The 22,466-nt window shown below is 40.4% G+C and overlaps 1 protein-coding gene across 1 annotated transcript in view; it reads left to right on the top strand.

Moving 5' to 3' along the window:
• Positions 1-22,466, top strand: part of LOC120566816 (exosome complex component RRP40-like) — a 279,666-nt gene that overhangs the window by 202,983 nt on the left and 54,217 nt on the right. The gene's annotated exons all lie outside the window — the stretch shown is intronic.

Here is a 22,466-nt window from a genome sequence, read left to right as displayed (position 1 = left end):
CAGCCCAACTCTACGTGTGATAATGCCGTTGGCTCTCGTTCAGACGTTACCATTCTGCGTTGTGTCGCTGTGTGTTTGCAGTCTTCTTCCTGGTCCGGCCGAGTGGTTTTCTTCAACAACATCCCGCCGCTTCCCTACAGCGACGCCAGCTTCCTCAGTCTGGTCAAAGGTTTGGGGACGGCCGTCTACTTTTACAGGGTCCCCCGAAGCAACAAGGTCAGAAACTATTCTCTGAAACACACACCTCAAAGGTCTTGTTTTCATGTAGAATAGAATGCCTTTATTGTTGTTATACACGTGGCAACGAGATTGAAAGCAACTCCTTTTTCACTGTCAACATGTACGCAGGAGAAATTAACATGTAATAAAATAAGTACTGCAAAATAAGGGGGGGGGGTAAGATGCACAGTCCTGAGACGCTATATACATATATATAAAGGTAGATATGGTTTTATGTACAGTGTGATATGCACTGTGAAGTGGAGTAATGCTATTGCAACAGTAATGAAATTGCACAAAATTGTCAATATTATCAAAAGTATTAAATATTAAGTCTTAAATATTGCATAGTATGTGGGTCGGACATCGTCTGGGGGTTGGAGGTAAGACTGTGAAGTCAGTGCATGTGTGACTTTAAAGTGGTTATGGCTTTTGGGCTTCCTGCTAATACATTTTTATTATCCCAGTTTTATCTATCCTGGCCCTAATATATATATATATGTGTGTGTATATATATATATATATATATATATATATATATGTATGTATATATATATGTGTATATATATGTGTATGTATGTATGTATATGTGTATGTATGTATGTATGTATGTATATGTGTATGTATGTATGTATGTATATATATGTGTATGTATGTATATGTATATATATATATATGTATATATATGTATATATATATGTATATGTGTATATATATGTATATATATATGTATATGTATATATATATGTATATGTATATATATATAGTGTATATATGTATATATGTGTGTATATATGTATGTATATATGTGTGTGTGTATATATATATATTAGGGCCGGGAGAGATAGATAGATAGATAGCGTTAATAAAGATTAATTAATTCCAGACTTTAATGCGTTAATTAATTACACAAAAAATAACGCGTTTAACATTTTTTAGGCATTTTAATCACACTTATTTTTGCACCGCGGGATGTTTGTGTGTATATATATGTATATATATATATATATGTATATATATATACAGTGCCCTCCACAATTATTGGCACCCCTGTTTAAGATGGGGATGATTTCAAGTTTTCTTTTCTAAATGTGTGATTTTTTTTTTTACCACCAAAGTAATTTACTGAAATAAAAGGTTGGATTTTTCTCTTTTTTTGCATTTGAGTTCTATGTTGTTTAAAAAAAAGGGAGAATTTTTAGAAGTCCATGACCCCATCTTAAACAGGGGTGCCAGTAATTGTGGAGGGCACTGTATGTGTATATGTGTGTGTGTATATATATGTGTGTATATATATATATATATATATATATGTATGTGTGTAGATATATATATGTATATGTATGTGTGTAGATATATATATATGTATATATATGTATGTATATATATATATGTATATATGTATGTATATATGTATATATATGTATATGTATATGTATGTGTATATGTGTATGTATGTATGTATGTATGTGTATATGTGTGTGTATATGTACATACTTTGACACCTTGTTATTTTGTATTGTGTATAATGTGTATCATTTGTGTATGTTATCATTTTTGCTTTTTTGAGCTTGTTAAGCACTTTGGTCAACTATTTTTGTTTTTAAATGTGCTATATGAATAAAATTGAACTGAACAACTGATGACTTTTTAGATATGATTTTTTAGAATATCAACAAAAAAAGGTGTATACGCTGTGTATACGCTACATGTGTATCGCTCCACCATTGCATCTAACTCTCTGTTTGTTTCTATAGAAACGGAGAGGAGGGGGGCGACTCGGACATCACAGCTGTCAGCACTGTGGCAAGTCCTTCACAACATCTGGAAGTTTAAAGACTCATCAGAGAGTTCACACTGGAGAGAAACCATACAGCTGTGACCAATGCGGAGCAGCTTTCAAACAGTTATCTACCTTAAACTCCCACCGACGTGTTCACACTGGAGAGAAGCCGTTCAGGTGTGAACAATGTGGGAAAACTTTTTCTCACAGTGGTAGCCTTAAAGCCCACCAACGCATTCACACTGGAGAGAAGCCGTACAGCTGTGACCAATGTGGAGCAGCTTTCACACAGTTAGAACACTTAAAATCCCATCACCGTGTTCACACTGGAGAGAAGCGGTTCTGGTGTGAACATTGTGGGAAAACATTTTCTCAGTTTTAACCTTAAATCCCACCAACGTGTTCACACTGGAGAGAAGCCGTTCTGGTGTGAACAATGTGGGAAAACATTTTCTGAGAGTGGTCACCTTAAAGCCCACCAACGCATTCACACTGGAGATAAACTTACAGCTGTGACCAATGCGGAGCAGCATTTACAACGTTGGGTAAACTTAAAGTCCACCAGCGCATTCACACTGGAGATAAACCATACAGCTGTGACCAATGCGGAGCAGCATTCATAACGTTGGATAAACTTCAAGTCCACCAGCGCATTCACACTGGAGATAAACCGTACAGCTGTGACCAATGTGGGGCAGCTTTCAAACAGTTAGAACACTTAAAATCCCACCGACGCATTCACACTGGAGAGAAGCCGTTCTGGTGTGAACAGTGTGGGTAAAACTTTTTCTCAGAGTTGTAGTCTTAAAGCCCACCAACGTGTTCACACTGGAGAGAAGCCATTCTGGTGTGAACAATGTGGGAAAACGTTTTCTGACAGTGGTAGCTTTAAAAAACACCAACTAATTCACACTGGAGAGAAGCCGTACAGCTGTGACCAATGCGGAGCAGCTTTCAAGGCAAGGCAAGGCAAGGCAAGGCAGCTTTATTTGTATAGCACATTTCAGCAACAGGGCAATTCAAAGTGCTTTACATAAAACATTAAAGAGCAGTTAAAAACAATTGAAAACAATTTAAAAACATTAATAAACAAATTAAAAACATTAAAAGACAAGAATAAAATTGATAGTGCAGTATAAGAATAAAAGTTACAGTGCAGTATAAGAAATTAAAGTTAATAGATTATTTAAAGAAAAGCAACATCAAAAAGATAGGTCTTTAGCTTAGATTTAAAAGAACTGAGAGTTGCAGCGGACCTGCAGGTTTCTGGGAGTTTGTTCCAGATATGTGGAGCATAAAAACTGAACGCTGCTTCCCCCTGTTTAGTTCTGACTCTGGGTACAACAAGTAGACCTGTCCCAGACGACCTTAGAGGTCTGGGTGGGTCATAATGTAGTAGCAGATCAGAAATGTATTTTGGCCCTAAACCGTTTAGTGATTTATAAACCAGTAAAAGTATTTTGAAATCAATTCTTTGAGGCACTGGAAGCCAGTGTAGAGACTTCAGTACTGGAGTGATGTGATCCACTTTCTTGGTCTTAGTGAGGACTCGAGCAGCAGCGTTCTGAATCAGCTGCAGCTGTCTGATTGAGTTTTTGGGAAGACCTGTAAAGACTCCGTTACAGTAGTCAAGTCTACTGAAGATAAAAGCATGGACAAGTTTTTCCAGATCCTGCTGAGACATAAGTCCTTTAACCCTTGATATATTTTTAAGGTGATAATAGGCTGATTTTTTAATTATGTTAATGTGGCTTTTAAAATTCAGGTCTGAGTCCATGACTACACCAAGATTTCTGGCTTTGTCTGTTGTTTTTAACATTGTCGTTTGAAGCTGAGTGCTGACTTTCAATGCGTTCCTTTTGCTCCAAAAACAACCACCTCCGTTTTTCTTCATTTAATTTAAGAAAGTTCTGGCACATCCAGTCATTAATCTGTTCAATGCACATATTTAATTGTTGTATTGGGCTATAGTTCCTGGTGATAAGGTTATGTAAATTTGGGTGTCATCCGCATAACTATGGTAACTTATTTTGTTGTTTTCCATAATCTGAGCCAGTGGAAGCATGTAGATGTTGAACAGAAGAGGCCCCAGAACTGAGCCTTGGGGAACTCCGCACGTCATATTTGTATGCTCAGATGTATAATTACCTATAGACACAAAATAGTCCCTATTCTTTAAATAGGATTCAAACCACTTTAGTACTGAGCCAGAAAGACCAACCCAGTTTTCCAATCGGTCAAGCAATATGTCATGGTCTACCGTATCAAATGCAGCACTGAGATCAAGTAATACTAAGACTGAAATTTTGCCACTATCTGTGTTTAAGTGGATGTCATTAAAGACTTTAACAAGAGCCGTCTCAGTGCGGTGTTTTGGGGGGAAAAACCTGGCTGGAAAGCATCAAAACTGTTGTTTAACGATAAGAAAAGGTTGAGTTGTTGACAAACCACTTTTTCTATGATTTTACTTAAAATGGAAGGTTTGATATTGGCCTATAGTTGCTCATTAGTGTTGTGTCTAGATTGTTCTTTTTAGGAGTGGCTTGATGACTGCAGTTTTCAGGGCCTGTGGGAAGATACCTGAGAGCAGAGATGTGTTTACAATCTGTAGAAGATCTGAAGCCAAACAATTCAAAACATTTTTGAAAACACCCGTTGGTAGAATATCAAGGCAACAGGAGGAGGTTTTCAGATGTTGTATAATGTCCTCCAGGTTTTTAAGGTTGATTGTATGAAATTGTGTCATGTTGGAATTTGTTTTGCATGCACACTGTGACAACACATATCCTGTACTTGATATGGAAGCACTTACTGTTTGTCTAATTTTTCTGAATTTTGTCTGTGAAGAAGGAGGCAAAGTCATTGCAAAGCCGTGGTACACAACAGTTCCGATGCTACTGGTACTGGAGGGTTAGTTAATCTATCAACAGTAGCAAACAAAGCACGTGAATTATTATTGTTTCTGGCAATAATGTCAGAGAAGAAGGACCGCCTTGCATTTCTTAGTTCCAGATTATAAATGCGAATCTCTCTTTATAAGTGTTATAATGGACCTGGAGATTAGATTTTCGCTCAACTGCGTTCAACACTTCGCACTCTCTTTTTCTGTTCTCACAACTATAAAATTTCTCCATGGAGTTCTTTTCTTACCAGAGACAGCTTTGATCTTAGTGGGAGCAATAGCATCAATAACATTCGTAATTTTACAGTTGAAATTATCTACAAGCTCAGTGACTGAGGCCCCAGTAAGGGCGGGTGTAGAGGAGAAAAGCTGAATGAATTTTTCACTGGTGTTTTCAGTGATATACCGTTTCTGATTAACTTTGTTTGAACACTTTTTGGCACAGAGATAGTTCCGTTAAAGAAAACACAGGAATGATCAGAGAGAGCAACATCAGTCACCACAACCTTGGAAATGTTCAGACCCTTTGTGATAATCAAGTCCAGAGTGTGCCTTGTGTGCGTGGGCTGTGTCACATGCTGAGTCAGTCCATAGCTCTCAAAAAACAAACACAGTTCTTTGGTCCCTCTGTCCTGGGGGTTGTCAACATGAATGTTAAAATCACCAGCAATAATTACACGGTCAAAGTTAATACAAATTATAGACAGCAGTTCAGTAAAGTTCGTCAAAGAAGGATGCACAGTATTTAGGTGGCCTGTAGATATTTAGAAGTAGAGCTTGAGGGGAGGATCTTAGCTGAAGAGCCACATATTCAAAAGAAGCAAAATTTCCGTAAGAGTAATTGCGTTACATTGAAATGAGTCATTAAACAAAATGGCGACTCCACCTCCTTTCTTATTCACTCTATTCTCACTCATAAAACTAAAGTTAGGGGGCTGACTCAATGAGAACAGCAGCACTGTTATTATGGTCCAACCAGGTTTCAGTTAAAAACATAAAATCAAGATTGTGCTTGATAATAAAATCATTGATTAAAAATGATTTACCCGCCAAAGACCTAACGTTTTAGTAGGCGAGTGTTAGTGCGTTTTCATTTTTTGGGACAGACTGTGGCTGACGAGGAATGGATATTAAATTTGCAAAGTTTGCAGTTACGTGCTTATTCGCCATTCTTTTTCTATTACCTATCACAACATAAATTGTGGAAGAACCTAGCAACGCAGGGCCCAGGCTTGTCTTGGAAAGAGTCATGAGTGCTACTAGGCATGCAGCCTGGACCCGGCCCATATCAGTTAACGCTTGCTGCATTTTGCACACAAGCATCCTTATCAGTTTGGGGAGAAGGAGTTAGCTGCCGTCCTTGAGGGGGCAGAGGTGCCTGGCGTTTTACGATGGGAGAAGGAAGGGGGCATACTTGGTTCCAGCATTCACCAGCTGCTTCATCTGGTCAGTGAACTCCAACATGGGGATGGGGAAAAGAGGGAGCGTATTATCCTTAAAGAGGTCCTCAAAGCTGTCGTGGTTGTCCAAGGGTTTGAGGAGTGTTGGACGGGTGAGAAGGGGTGTTGAGATTTCTCATCTCCGCTCTTTGGTCTCCCATGGTTAAATCTTTGCTCAGGTGGGGGCTGTGGTGGCTCACTGCCGCCACTTTGTTGTGTCTTCCTCTTGTTTTGGTTCATCTTGTCCGTGTCCTTGGCCAAGGGAGCAGATGTGTGGCGCAGAAAGTAAAGTAGGCTAGAGGTGAACAGCTTTACTCCTGACTTGTTAAGGAATAGTCCATCTGCTTTAAAAAGATGTCTGCAGAAAATGTTAAAATTGTCAATGAACTGCAGAGAATGGTTGTTGGTACATGCAGTTGAAAGCCATCTGTTCAGTGCCAACAGTCTACCGAATCTCTCAGCTCCTCCTCTGACTGGCGGTATAGGGCCACTGATAAACACCTTTGCATTTAGGGAGCTGACTGCGTTTAGCAGATTCATAAAGTCACGATTCAGCACTTCAGACTCTTGCTTTACAACATCATTTGACCCTATATGCAGTATAATGTTCTTCACAGTTGGGTGTGCTGCTATGATATCCTGGATTCTTTGGGCCAAGTCAGACACCATGTCTTTGGGAAAACAGAGTATTTTGGTGTTTTTACTGCTTTTTATATCTTTCACAGCAGAGTCACCCACAATCAGAGTTTGGGGCCCAGTTGTTAGCTTTCCCTGTAGCTTTTTACTTTTAGAATTGCTCTCAGTCCTTACCCTGCTGTGTGACGATGAGACGTAATCCAGGTCATGTCCAGGGTCCTGCAGCAGAGGAGCAAATCTGTTCTTCACCTGCACACTCAGTTGTTGGGGAGGCATTTTGTTGCTGATTTTCCCTTTGGCAGCTGTCCACGACTGTGTCCTGCTAAGCACAGGGGTTGAAGAGGCGCTCTGCCTGGGTGGTAATGCAGGCCAGCCGGTCATATCACAAATCTCAGGGCGCTGTGCTCTGCCCGTTAGTCGTCCTCCCATTTCCCAGGAAAATGATTTACTCTTAGGCTTTGCACCAAAGAGTTCCAGGGAAGGACTGCCACTTGTTGATTTATTATCCGTTCCACAGCCCTCTTGTTTCTTTGTGGTCTTGCTGGTGCTAGTTAGCCGTGTTTAGCATACTTTTGTCCATTGTTTTGGGTCACTGGTAAAGTGGTGTCATTTCCACATGATCTGTTCACTTCCACGTTTACTTCTAACCGGTAAATTTTTGGTTTCCAGAACTGCAATCTTCTGAAGGAGTTTGTAGTAGTCCTTTATGGAGAAGGGTGGCATCTTGCTGCTAATTAGCTTTAGCTACAGTCACTTTAGGGACAGGCTTAAGCTATTAGGTAGTCCCGCCCACGCAGAAAAATGTTCAAAAATGACAGTAGCCTACTATGTCTACAAAAAATGTATAGTCCAGTGATTTATAAGTATCCAAGAGACGCTGCTCATAGTTTCTCTCAGAGGAAAAGCAAGATTATCAGCAGAAATATGCAAGCAGAAGCAGGAGCAAGCAGTAGAGCGTCTGCACTGTAAGAAGCAGGAAGCAGTTATCTACCTTAAAGATGAACTGAACTGAAAATAATCTGCATTGATAATGTGTTGGTTATGACAAATAAAAATTAATTACACTAAAAATTTTAATTAAAAAAAATCAATATAGCTTTTTTTAAGCAACACAAAAATTACGTTTGTTAGTATTAGAACACTGACAATTTCGATGACGTCACTGGCATGGTAGGACCTGCGAAGGTATATAGGTTACAGTGCAGCATGGACATGAAAATGAGTAATTTTAATGGCATAGGTTAGGCGCATTTGAGCCTGTGAGGGACAGGCTTGCAGTGTCTGACTACCACCACATGGAGGATGACCAGTCCATTGTTTCAGGCTCCACCCTACAGTACAGGATCGTGTGGGAAGTGACTGGTGTGTGTGTGGGCGCTGCTGGAGCATGGACACTGCAACTGAATCCATCTGTGATTGGACAAATTCATCCCATGGGATCGCTTTGTTAAAGTGCCCCCATTATTGGAAAAAAAACTTTTCTCGGTATTTGGGGTGTTCTTTTGTGTCCCTGGTGCTTCCACACACATACAAACTTTGAAAGAAAACCATCCATGCTGTTTTGAGTGAGATATGGTTTCTGAATGTGTCCTGCCTTCAGTCTCCTAGTGAGCTGTTCAAAATCGGCTCGGACTGTGACGTCACAATCCGAAACGAGATGGCTAACAGCAACCGTTAGCTCTGTAAGCCATTAGCATGCTAACGCTAGCATGGTACCCTCGCTCACTAGCAAAGCACTGCTACAACACACACAAGTTCACCATAATCTACAAAAGAACTACTTACATGTGCTCCCTCATTTAGAAGTCTCCCAGCTAATCCTGCCTTGTAACTGACTGAAGTTGGAGAAACAGCCTTTCTTTTACTGTCTCTAGAGTTAGCTAGCTGACATGCTCTACATCTGAGCTACTGAGCATGTGCAAGTGCAATCAAAGATAGTACAGAAGAAGTAGAAGAAAAGAGGCCTCACTCTGTAGCTAAAACAGAAACCAGGTGAAAAGAGGATCTACAGCAGTGAGAGAGAGCTGTGCAGTACAACTAAAATATGGTATTTTTTGAAAATTAAACCATGTAAACCTATTCTGGTACAACCTTAAAATACAATTATGAACCTGAAAATGAGTATAATATGGGTGCTTTAAATTACCTGCACGCAAAATGTTAAAACCAAAATAAATAAAGTTTGAAAAAGACAAAAAAGTTTGCTGCACGAGGAGAGTCACCAGGTCACCACAGTTGACCATAGATGCAAGGAGGATTCACGAAGTTTTGCCGTTTACGTTAGGCTAGTGTAGAGTTGGCAGATTTTTTCCTTGTGGTCGTTGATGGATATTACACAAATGGATACTGCACAGATACCTCTTACTAAGGTGAAGCTCTTTTCTGCGAGTTGAACTCCCTCTGCATCAATGATTTGCCCTGAGGCGGTGGACACCAGCTAGCATCAGGGTGAGTAGAAAGGGACATTGGAGTCTGTTTACAGACCTGCTGTGGTTTAGTTAGCAGCTAGTAACGTATTATTGATCTGTGATATCGTCCGGAGTCAGGATTTATTCATACAGTCTATGGTCGGAGCGCTAGCTTGTGGAGTTTGACATAAGTGTTTCCAACATGTTTAGCTGCTAGCCTTTTCCCCTAGGTTGGAGCGTGTGTTATCTAGCTTGGTTTTATGACCCACTTTTTTATGAACGGCCAAGTGTGTCGTCTCAGTTTTGTTGAACGCTATTATTTGTGTGTGTGTGTGTGAATATGTACGTGTTTTGTGTATGTGACAACAATGTTACATCCAGCCCTTTGCCGAGTAGACTAGCTAGCATGATGGATAACAGCTAAACATACCTCTCGTCCTCTGCCTGATGGGAGCGCGTTTCAGCGCCTGTCTCTGCGGCAGATAGCATCGCTGGTGTTGGTACTTGCCGTTGGTCTATCGGTCGGTCCTGTACTGTAGCCTGAAAAATCGATTATTGAGGGTATGGCCTCAGGTTTCAGTCTGTTGGACTTAACCCTCACCAGTGACCCTGTTGTATCAAATGTACAGCTCTCTAAATAGTCTGTTGCTAAAAAATGGTCGCTACAGACTCTAAATCCAGGGGCCGGCCGGAGGGCTAGCCAGTTTTAAGGCAGCTAGCTATGAGTTGAGGACTGGTTTCCCTTGTCAAAGGTAGCCTGTGGAAATGTTCATAACCCCAGCTGCCGTTGCCATAAAATTAATTCATTACTGCAGCCCGGGTAATACAGTATGAACCCCCTAAACCTGTTGGTTGCCGTTTCCTGAGCCATGTCCGTTAGCCTCTGACTGTTTACATTCTATGGCTGCTTACCATGCCAGTGACGTAGCAGGTTGTGGAATTCCAACATGGCGGCCGGCCATGTAACAAACACAACACTTTCAATGTACCATTTTACCCCTTTTAACAAATTCAGAAATTTTAATCATTGTACCAACGAGAAGAGATAAAATACATCTGTTATATCACCTTTAATCCCAGTTCAGTTCGGTTATCTTTAAACTCCCAACGACGTGTTAACACTGGAGAGAAGCCGTTCTGGTGTGAACAATGTGGGAAAACTTTTTCTCACAGTGGTAACCTTAAAGCCCACCAACGCATTCACACTGCCTCCTCTTGAACATGTTCTAAAGCCAAGCTGTTGTTAGAGAGGAGAGGGGAAACAAGCATGAGTCGAAGATGCTGTTTACTACCCAGATAACAAAAGAGAGCAGTCCCGGCCCCAAAGTAGCCGAGGTCCAGGATAACTTGCAGGCACTAACCTGCTTGATAAATATGGAAAAAGAACAAAGTGTGGAATTTATCAGAGCACATAACATTGGTGGTCAAAAGAGAAACATGTAAAGATACAGTGAAAATCAGTGCAGTGAAAACCACGCGAGTGTAACATAACAGTTGTTTTCCAAGGAATCAGATGATGAGATATTCATGGTTGAAGCTTGTAGAAGAAAATGATTTACCAGTTTTAGTCTCATTTTATCCTAATATCCTCTTTCTGGTCACAGATTAAGTTGATCATATTTTAACTGATTTATTAAAACATTTTTATCTTATGTCTTGTAACTGATGACATAATAATATACATGGAATGTATATTGGAGATGGAATTGTTTTTGGATATATGACTGTTATCATTTAAATTTTACTTTATTACTTCTGTATTCATGTGTTTTGTAGAAGAATATTGTGAGTTGGGCATATGTTTTTTTTTCTCTTATTTTGTTGAAGCTGGTCATGTTGGTTCATACGCGGTGGAGGTCACTTGAAGAGTAGTGATGTAGACTCACTGTAATCTGAACACTTGATATTACCCCAAACTATCAATAAATACTTTTGACAAACTATACTATAACTTCATACATGTTTTCGACATACTATAATTACTTTTTTGGAGTATTTTTAACATACTATAATATGAAATCTTTTTTACTTTTTCCGACATACTATACTGACTTTTTAACTTTTCGGCAACGATACTATGACTTTGTTTACTACCACCACTGACCTTTTTCCTTTGTGGGGCTGTCAGGTTTACGCGTTAATCGCGCGCATTAAGCGCGTCGAGCATAACGGTTTAATTTTTTTAATCGGTGCTGCCATTTATTAATTTATTTTCACTTCACTGGGCTTCACGCCGCGGCCTAACAGGCTACTATTTTGCCCCTTTGCAGCACCGTTACTATCGCGTGTCATACTTCCTCCTAACACAGCTTGCTGCTGCAGGCATGATGGAGAAATGCAGCAGCAACACAATTCTGAATGGCGCTTTATTTTCCCAAAACTCCCAGACAGCTCGTAGACAAGTCGAAGCCATATGCACATTGTGTAAAGCTACATTAAAATATCACAGAAGCCCGTCAAGCTTTAGCTACCAGCTACGAAGCTAAGCATAGTCCATTTAACGTGACTCAGGTTGATGCTAGTGGGCTCGGGCGCAGCACTGTTTTGGAGAGTGCTACCACATTTGTTGATGAAACCCCAGTGTAAAACGCTGTCTCATCAACCGGTGATCACTGGACGTCAGTGAGTCATCTAAATTATTCAGGAGTTATTACACACTATATTGACTCTGGTAAGTAGGGTTGGGTACCGAAACGTGCAACCTAAACGGTAGTAACGGGACCGGTAAAAGAAAAAATGTTGGTGCCTCTCATCGGTGCCTGACTTTCCACTACACCTGACAACGTAGGTAACGTTAGCCTACCTTTAGCTAGCAGCTGGATTAAACAGGGTTAAAATGCTGACAGCTAACATTAAACAGTGTAAAGTGTGACTGGATTTCCCTGTAGAGGATTCCTACACCGGGACCTAACAGTCTGCTCTGCAGCGCAGCGAGCTGTTGCTGTCGGAAATAAAGAAACAACACAGACGGTGCGTTCACTTAAAACAGGTAGCCTCGTGGTGCATCCACAGTAATTGTAAAATACTATTTTCCCATCTGGTGGTTGTTTTGTCATTCAACAGCAATTTACTGGTGAAATAAGTTATTGTTATAGTTATTACATTATTATTAAATCTTTAATTTTGACCATGACCTTAATAATAAACAAGTTCCTGACTATTGTTTGTTCTTTATTTTCTTTTTCTTTCTTTTATTTACATTAAATAAATAATAAACCAATACAAACCTTTAAGTCAAGTTCATAAAGTAATTTTCTTTGCATTCATTTGATTCCCAATAAAGATCCACTGGTAAGAATTGCTTTCCATTATTAATATGTACTTTAAAACTTTTCTGAAATGCAAAATAATAGAATTTTAATTGTGATGTTAAACATGCGATGAATAGCAATTACCATAGAAATTCAGCGATTAATCACAATTAAAAAATGTAATCATTTGACAGCCCTATTTTTTGACATACTACTTACTATGACTGTTTTTATGATTCTTTGACATACTATATTGTGACATTTTTAAATTTTTTCAACATTATACTATGACTTTTTTGACTTTTTGGCTTACTATACTATGACTTTTTTAACGTTTTTGACATACTATACTAGGCCTGTTTTTTAGACTTTTTTTCCAGGGGAGGCTTGGACCCCGTCATGACTGCTGGCAGTTCTAGTTCTTTTAAACATGTTTTGATATGTTCAAGTTCAAGTGATCTAAGTAAGCAGAATATGAAGATGCTTTTATTAATCCTAAAGGGGAAAAAAACACGCTCTCACTATCATTAAAGCTGTGATACCATGCTCTCATTATATCTACAGTAATGTCATTTAGGATTTTTAAATTCACTCAGTTAAAGGTGCAATATTTAATATATTTACTCTATTTAATCCAAAATGACCACAATATGTCTTCAGAGACGTACTTCTCCAGTATTTAGAATTTGGACAGCAGGAACTATTTTAAACATTAGCTGTCTTAGCTATGTATTACATATTAGACATTTAAACTTTTTAAGTTTCTCATTCTAATTCTCTTGTGTTGTTGAACTGAATGTTATTAACAGAGTATACATCAAGAGACTGGAATAGTTCTTGGATATATGACTGTTTTCATTTATATTTGACTTTATTACTTCATGTATTCATGTGTTTTGTTGAAGAATATTGTGAGTTGGGTTCATATTTAAAATTTTGGATTTCCAGTGAGTTATGTTGATAATGTTCAGGTTGTCGACAAAAGCCACAGTTTGCAAGCTTTGCTATGTGCGTGTACACCATATTCTGTGTGTTTACCATTGCACATTAGCCTAGCAGCTAGCGGAGTTTCCTTCTGTTTATAGACCATTTGCACGTGACATCACACTCTACCCCGCGAATTATGAACGCCATGACGGACGGGGGAAGAGCTATTCTGTAGACGGACAGCAAGTCAAACGAGAACGTGTTTGCTGCTTATATACTGTGTATGGTTCGCTGTTCTTGTTCTCACGAGTCACATACACAATCTGCAGAGTAATCCTCACCAACACAAGCGGTATGTATTGCCTTTCTGTTTTAAATGACTGATAAATAATAATAATAATAATAAAACTTCCTCACCCAGCTAGCTACAGCTAACAGGTCCCACATAACTATCATCGGTTATTCACTGACCTACATATCCCAAAGTAAGCCGTTCCTTGATCATTTAACTTAACACGCATACAAAAATATTGGTTAAATTAAACATACATGCACGCGAAACTAGCTTCAAAAGGCCAAATAGGCTTGAATTTAGCGGGTCTCGTGGAGCTCTACCCGGGTTAGCCGACTCAGCTAGCTGTCAAAAATATCCACCGGTCACCAGCGTAATAGAATCACAGATAAGACGATGGCTAGATGTTACATTATGTGTGGTTAATACTAATCACAGACTCTCCATGATTTACTGCGATGGATTAACGTGTGATGAATTATTTCCCAGAGCTGGGATGTGTCTGCGCATCCATTAGAGAGTTGGATCGGCTCAGCCAGTGAACAAGGGTAGCCTACGCGTTCTGTAGCTAGCTTGCCCTGCTAGCTGATAGCGTTAGCTGCTTATGCCGGCCCTGTGAGTGTACTCAGACATGGCTTCTGTGATAATCATCCCAGTAACAATCCACGGTGGTGTGGCTATGTCCCCAGAGGACAGGTCATGCACGTATTGAAGTGTATTCCCCTAAAAAAACAGTAGTGCGGTAGTAGTGCTAGCTGCTAGTTGTAGCAAGAAAAGGTAAACAGTAGTGTGCCGACCGGAGCGTAATGTGTGAAGAGTAAAGAGCAGATTTGTTTACAAGGGAAGAAGCTTGGAGTAACGTAACTATGGAGAATATAGCAGATATACAACACGGGAAGAGCCTTTGAGTTATATGGTCGGCCTATTTATCTCGATTCTGAAAGTATACAGACGAAGAACTAGCCTCACAAGAGTTGAAAAGAACGAGACAGACAGAGGGGCAACAGGCAGATGAACTTCCTGCTAAGCGCTATGCAAAGCCAGCCTTCAGTAACTGGAAGACATAGCCACACCACCAGCTCCCATGGATTGTTATTGGGATGATTATCACAGAAGCCTGGTTGACTACACTCACCGGACGGCAGCTAACGGCTAACGGCAGCGGGGCAAGCGAGCTACCGGCAGGATCGGACAGGGACCAGGGTAGGTGAATTTAAACAATGTCTGAAGAAGATGATAGTATTATTATTATTATTACATTTTGTTTAGTGTTATTTATTTGAAACTAATGAAACTTTTCCGCTCGCTACTACACTGTTTACTTGTGCTTCCGTGATTCTGCCGTCAGTCTGGCGTCATCGCGGGTCGTGGTCACGTGTTTGCAAAGGTCTATAGCTTTATCCCGATAAACGTACGGGTTGAATTTCAGCCTGCGATGAACGTTTCATAGCCTAAACAGAGCGGCTTATGTTGGTTCTATTAGAGAGGCAACAAGGTTGGCGGACTGCAGAGTCACCCTCTCTGCTCTCTATCTGCTCACCTGCTAAAACATCCAGTCAACTCGCTAGCTGTAACGGTTGCGTTAGCCAGCTTTCTGTGTCTTGTGACGTAGGAAGCCGTAGTAAGATGTTGACCAGCTCACCCGGAGACTGAAGGCAGGACACATTCAGAAACCGGATCTCACTCAGAACAAAAACAGCCAGTAAAACTGCCTCTATCAGTGAGTACATGTGCTCTTTGTAAAGAAAACTATCTGTGTGTGATTGTCTTGTGTGTTTTTCACTAATTACACGTGTGTAGTACAGTACAGGCCAAAAGTTATGAACACACCTTCGCATTCAAATCGTTTCCTTTTTATTTTCATGACTATTTACACTGTAGATTATCACTGAAGGCATCTAAACTATGAATGAACACATATGGAATTATGTACTTAACAAAAAGTGTGAAATAGCTTTGAAAATGTCTTATATTTTAGATTCTTCGAGTAGCCACCCTTTGCTTTTTATTAATAAGGGAATAAATTCCACTAATTAACCCTGACAAAGCACACCTGTGAAGGTAAAACCATTCTCAGGTGACTCACCTCCATGAAGCCCATTGAGAGAACACCAAGGGTTTGCAGAGTTATCAAAAAGCAAAAGGGTGGCTACTTTGAATAATTTAAAATATAAGACATGTTTTCAGCTATTCCACTAATTTTTTAAGCACATTAATTCCATATGTGTTCATTCATAGTTTTGGATGCCTTCTAGTGAGAATCTACACTGTAAATAGTCATAAAAAATAAAGAAACACATTGAATAAGAAGCGGTGTCCAAATTTTGCCTGTAATTGTATGTGTGTGTTCTGTTTTTCAGGTACATGAAGTGAAATGCAAAGAACGAGAGACCCAGCAGAGAGACCCAAGACCCACCGCCAGAATCCTTCTTGCTATTCAGTCCTAACCTGGACAACCCTCCCCGCAGACTGCACCATCATGCGGTAATAAATGTACTTAGTCCTCACTGTAATGTGCAGTTCCAAAGAAAAATTATCAAGTAGTACATTTACAGACAACACACACCAATAAAGCTGTCAGCGAATATCACTGCAAATTCTCATCTAGATGCTGTATGTATTGATAAGAAGAATGGGATATATGCCGTAAAAGTCATTTCTTGGTCCTTTTGTGCCTCTTCATGTCCAAAAGAGAACCTGGGGGAAGGAGCACCAAATCAAGTGGGAGTCCAGTGAGTGCCAACAGGCCAGGGACTTAGCGTCTGGAGTGGCTTGAAGACATTTCAATGCCATCATGTCTGCTCTCTTGACTACTGTTCAGCTAATGTAGGGTGACCATATTTTGATTTCCAAAAAAGTGGGACACTTGGCCCGGTGCCAGACACAAATTCAGACAGGCTTAATTAACGGTTAATGGACATGCTTTATTATGCCTCAATGGTGCAAAAATAACTTCTGTAATAAAATAAAATCTGTAACAAAATATTTCTTTTAAAATAAATAATATGAAATAATGTTCTAAAATGACCTCTTCTTTGTTAGAAAAAAAAAATCCAGCTTCAACAAAAATATCTCTTAATACCTTTTCAATGTAATAAGATAAATAATAAAGACACTGAAACATATGTGCCAGCTTTGCACACGGTGCACACCATCCTCCACTTTATGTCCGTCCCACCGGGACGCTTATGTGGGACTTTTTCAGTTCAACTGTGAAGGCTGCACTAGTCTTGTTTTATATTGTGCGAGGGCTCCATGCACAGAGCTCGTACGATGTTAATACTTGTGCTCTGGTGTGTGTGTGGAGCCGGCATGGTCTGTGGGTGTGTAGAAGGTTATAGAGCGGTGGGAGTAATTGTTAGAGAGGATCGCGTTTACGGTGAGCGGGTACGACTCTCAGAGTCCCAGTGGAGGAAACAGAGTGTCTCCCCTGTGGTTGTCTGGCCACGGTGGGAAATCTTTAGCAGAAAACACTTCGGCATTTTGTGTGCAGTGCCGCTCTCACTGTCTGCTCTGGTCCTGTCTGCTCTGGTCCTGTCTGCTCTGGTCCCGTTGCCTTCCTCTGCTCTGGTCCCTGCCTGCTCTGGTCCCTGTCTGCTCTGGTCCTGTATGCTCCTGTGTCCCTGTCTGATCTCTGTCCCTGTCTGCTCTGGTCCTACCTTGCTCTGGTCCTGTCTGCTCTGGTCCCTGTCTGATCTTGTCCCTGTCCGATCTGGTCCCTGTGTATGTTTGCCATCCCATACCACCCAGCGCAGCCTCGAAATTACCCCACAACAAAGTGCACCGTGAGTGTGGTATTGTGTGAAGCGCCAGTCAATTTAAGTAATTGCCTTAATGGTCCCCATGAAAACTTAGAGCCTGACATTTTCATGAATTTATGAAACCTGTAGTTTGTTGGTGTCCATGGTGCGTTGCTGTGTAGAGAGGAATCTACCTACACTGTTTCTTGATTATAAAGTTTATTTACATCAAGAATTCAGCATCAATTTAAAAGACCCTGCAGGAGCCTCAGGACACCTTCTCCAATTCTGCGCCCAAAGTCTCGGGTTCTGATAGTGACTACATGTGTATATTCCATGAATTGGAGTGGGATCGATAACTTGACCAATACCGGCTTCATGCCAGCTGGCTCTGTCTAAGAGTCCATTGATAATGCATCCAGATGTCTTCAGTGCATTATCCATTCGAATGTGGGCTAAAGTTCGTTTGGGTTTCTTTGTTACCCAAGCTTAAATACAAATCATATTGAGTAATGCAGATACAATAAGATGGCCATATACCTCAAACCCCCGGATGCCCCGGACAGTAGGTAAAAGTGGACATGTCCAGGGCAAAGGACGTTTGGTCACCTAAGCTATAGCCCCGGAGACTGTACTGAGTGAAGGAAGTCTCACTAATATGGTGGAAAACAAGTGGTTTGGAGAAAAGAGCAAGGGAAGGGAATATATAATATATTCTTGAAGATCCCCATCCTGGATTCTGCAGTGATATCTGCCAACTAGGGCAGGATTTCTGAGAAGGGATTATAAGAATCTGCACACACAAGAATAAAAAAAAAACATATTACACTTTTCCAAGCTCAGTTTGTCTATAGTCTGCATTTAATTTACGAACCGATATTTTTGGAGTATTTCATTCATTTGTATGATTGCCGTTACCTGTTTGGATTAAAAATACCCCCAAACACCAGCGAAGTAGGAAGGAGACGTGTAGGACCAGACGCGAACTTTACTTTGAAAAGTAAAAAGCTTGGGGGCGGACAGGCGGCAAAGAGATAGGAGGCTCAGCCATACAGTCTGGAACGGGTGAGTTAGCAGTCCCAGTGGGAAGCTGCTGGATTTCCCAGACCAGGACCAGGAGCAGAACACGTGCGGAATGGAGGAGGAGCAGCAGAAGCCGGAGCAGCGGAGACAAGGTCCCAAGAAGAGCAGCAGCAGGCTCGGCCTCTGATAGCAGCGGTGTTCAGGTCATTGTTAGAACACAATGCAAACACACTAAAGACACAAGATGGCCGACTCTCATTGGAAACAATATGAGGGGGAGGCTCTGTGGCCATTAGCTACATGCTTCTCTCTGGGTGAAAAGGGGGCCAGAGGCGTCCAAAGAAGAGGTTTTAAAGGACCTCTCGCTGTGTTCAGCTCTCAGTCCGTTTGGAGCTTCTAACTGGCGAATCTCTGGAAGAACTTGTAGTTTAGTTTCTAAGTTTGACTATCCTGCTTTGGTTTACATTTGGGCTCCGTTTAAGAGGACTCTTGTTGAGTTACTGCTGATGAAGAGCTACATTTCCTCCAGGTTTTCCTCTTCAAATAAAAGCATGTGTATGTAGTAACAAAGTAGCCAGGGCTTTTATTGTGAATAATGTATAGGAAATTAAACCGTTTTACAGCTTTGTGAACAAGCGCTATGAAGATAGTGTACTGACTAATGCTTGACTAATAAATAAAGTAGAGGGACATAAGGGAGCAGGAATGTGTGTAGTAGTAATTGTACATAAGGGCTGGAGCGATATGGCTGAAAACATGTATCAGATATATAAGTGTTTCATATCCCGATTCGATATCGATAATTATTGATATTTTTTATGACCCTATTTAAATAAGGACCAGGGAGAAAAATGTGAAGTAATTTTAAACATTTTTATTTTAAACTTTCAACCTCCTTCTGATTATAATCACCTCAGTTACTAAAAAGCAGAAATGTAACACAACAACCATGCTCGCCAAAATCACTCAAAATAATTAAAATGTAAGCATGAAGTCTAAAATCACAGTGAAGAAAGAATAAGTAAGAATTGCTTAATAAGGTGTAATAAAATGGTTACAGAAGTGTTAAAACTAAACATAGAAACCTAGAAACCTGGGAAGAACTATTTTCTGCGGGTTTAGTGCTGGAGGTTGGTAACCTGGCTTCCTGGACGGTGCTCAACCGTGCGACCTCCGTTGATTGCTTTGTAGCGTTTAGTAAGGCTGATACGGAAGTTACTACCTCTCCATGGCGGTCTGCTGCGTGTAGCGTTTAAAGGTAGAAGCTGATGCAATTACTGCTCTCCATGGCGGTCTGTAGCGTATTAGCGATGTAGCAGCTGCGGATGTTGTTGGGCGTTGCTGGCCGAGCTCTGGCTGTGCTCCAAAGTGTGGCGGCTAGCGTTGATAAAAACAAGTTTCGCGGTAGTGTTGGTGAGGAAGACGACGGTCAGGCTTATAAAATCCCCAAAACTGCCATACCTGATTTTTCCTGTTTTACATCAATAATTTCCCTAAAGCTTCCTTTCTGGCGGCACTCACTTTCCACTTATCGCTCCACGCCCGGTTCTGTTATTGTGAAGATCAACCGCGAGAGACAGCGTGTATTGGCGCAGCCAAACTTGATACTGTTGCATGATTGGCTGTTGGGTGTCATACTCCCTCACGTTGCTAGAGTTACCACCAGAGGTGAGTGCCTTTGTTCGTACAACCAACTTGCTTTGCAACTTCTGGTTTTCTTCGAAGAAGAAGAAACAAGTTATCAAGCGTTTTTGCTCGAGCACATTTTTCTATTGATATTGATTGCGTGTCCTATCACGCTACTTATCGTTATCGTTTTGCTCGTAGCCCTAATTGTACATATATTGGTGAATTAGGGGCGTTTGATGAAACGAAACCGTCGGTAGCCTCCTCTTCTGACTAGTAGTTCAGGAGCGTAGTTCGAGGAACAGTCCACTTCTAAACAGTTGTACTTAGCCGCTGATTTGCATGTTCTGCTTTGATTAATATGGACCTTAACCCAGGGACAAATATGGGCTGACGCCCAGGGCGTGAGGCCCTCATGATGCAGGACCGCGCAGGTAACAACTTGCGATCATTATTTATATGAAGAGTGCGTGCGTTATGCGCGCAGTGTTATAAATCAGAATAATATTGTTTTTTCGCGTCACGAAAAGATTTCTGGCTTTTTGCGCCCAGAAAATCTTTCAGGGGCTTAAGAAGATCTACGCACAGTTTTATAAATGAGGCCCAGATTTTCGCACTCAGATAGAATTGGAAAGAAGTCAATCTACAGGAGATAAATGGTTAAGCAATGCAAATTATACTAGAGCCTAACTGCAGCTCTATTGACCATTATGTTTTATATTTGGATTGTAATCCCATCTTTCCCTTTTACATTAGAATATTTTAGGCATATTGGTTTAGAAAGGTAGAAATAAGTGCCTAGAAATTCGCAAAATGCAGGGAAATTAAGTGTTTGATGCAAAACAATTTCAGGGTGGATCCCCAGACCCCCATCATAAGTCGCTTTTACAGATCTGGAAACAAAACCTTGGCCTTTGTGTTTGCGCCAGGCCAGTTATGATTATGCCAAATGTTGGTGCCATCTAACTACCATCTACAAACTGGAAGCTAAAATGAACATACACTGACTGTTACCAAGCTGGGCTAAGCCCCGAACCTCCTCAAGGCCTCGAAAACGCCACTGGCACCAAATATTGTGATTGTATTATGACTTTATTCAAAATATTAAACTATGACTTCATATTTTTGTTTGGACAAACTGTATTATGACTTTTTTTGACAAACTATACTATGACGTTTTATGACTTTTTCAACATACTATAATATGACTATATTATTTTTTTGACATACTATACTATGACTTTTTATGATTTTGTTTACATACTATACTATGACTTTTTATGATTTTGTTTAAATACTATACTATGACTTTTTTTATTCTTTTTGACATACTAGCCTATACTATGACTTTTTTCGACATACTATGACTTTTTATGACTTTATTCAACATACTATACTATGAAATTTTATGCCTTTTTTCGACATACCATACAATGACTTTTTATGATTTTTGCTTTACATATTTAACCTTTAGGCGGTTTTACACACTGCCGCAGCGTCTGTGGCGTGGTTTCTGTTGCGTGGATTTTCTGTGTCCTCCACACCAGAAGCGTGTCTGGCCGAGCGCTGCTCCTGCTACTAGGTACAGGGAGGGCTGATCTCGGGGACATAGTGCCGACAGATTCAAACTCTGAACAATGGGTAAGTGGGCTGTCTGTTTATAACAACTTTGTGTAGCTGTAAAGAGCCTATATAGCTTAGCTGATGTTGGACAGTCACTCAGAACACTACACTACGTTGTTATTGGAGCCTATCCTACCCTTTATATATGCCTACTGATTAAAGCAAGACATCTTCGGTATTGACAGCAAAATATGTTACAGAATATTTCGTTCTGTATGACAGGTGCAACATTTGAAAATCTTTTCTCTGAAATTTTTTATCTACATTGATGTCAAAACCTCGAGACCTCGAGACCCCTTTCACTTCCCCCACCCAGACTTTATCCTGTCGGTCTGGGGATCGAACCCACGACCTCCTGGTCACGTGCGTCTCTAACCTTCAGGCCACCACTGTTGAGCTGTGTCTTCTCTCCACTGTTCCAATGACTCCTGATCCAACTGGATTTTATTGTACTTTAAATTTTGCAATGTTAAACTGTTAAATAACCATTCCTTCATTTATCTAGTTTAGTTTGTATTTCACTCCAGATTTGCTTATCATAAGAAAATATTCTAAATGTTATTTTCTTACCATCCATTAAAATAGTTCTCCATGAAC

Source organism: Perca fluviatilis, chromosome 10, assembly GCF_010015445.1.
Source record: "Perca fluviatilis chromosome 10, GENO_Pfluv_1.0, whole genome shotgun sequence".
NCBI lineage: Eukaryota > Metazoa > Chordata > Actinopteri > Perciformes > Percidae > Perca > Perca fluviatilis.
This window is presented reverse-complemented; position numbering and strand designations above follow the sequence as displayed.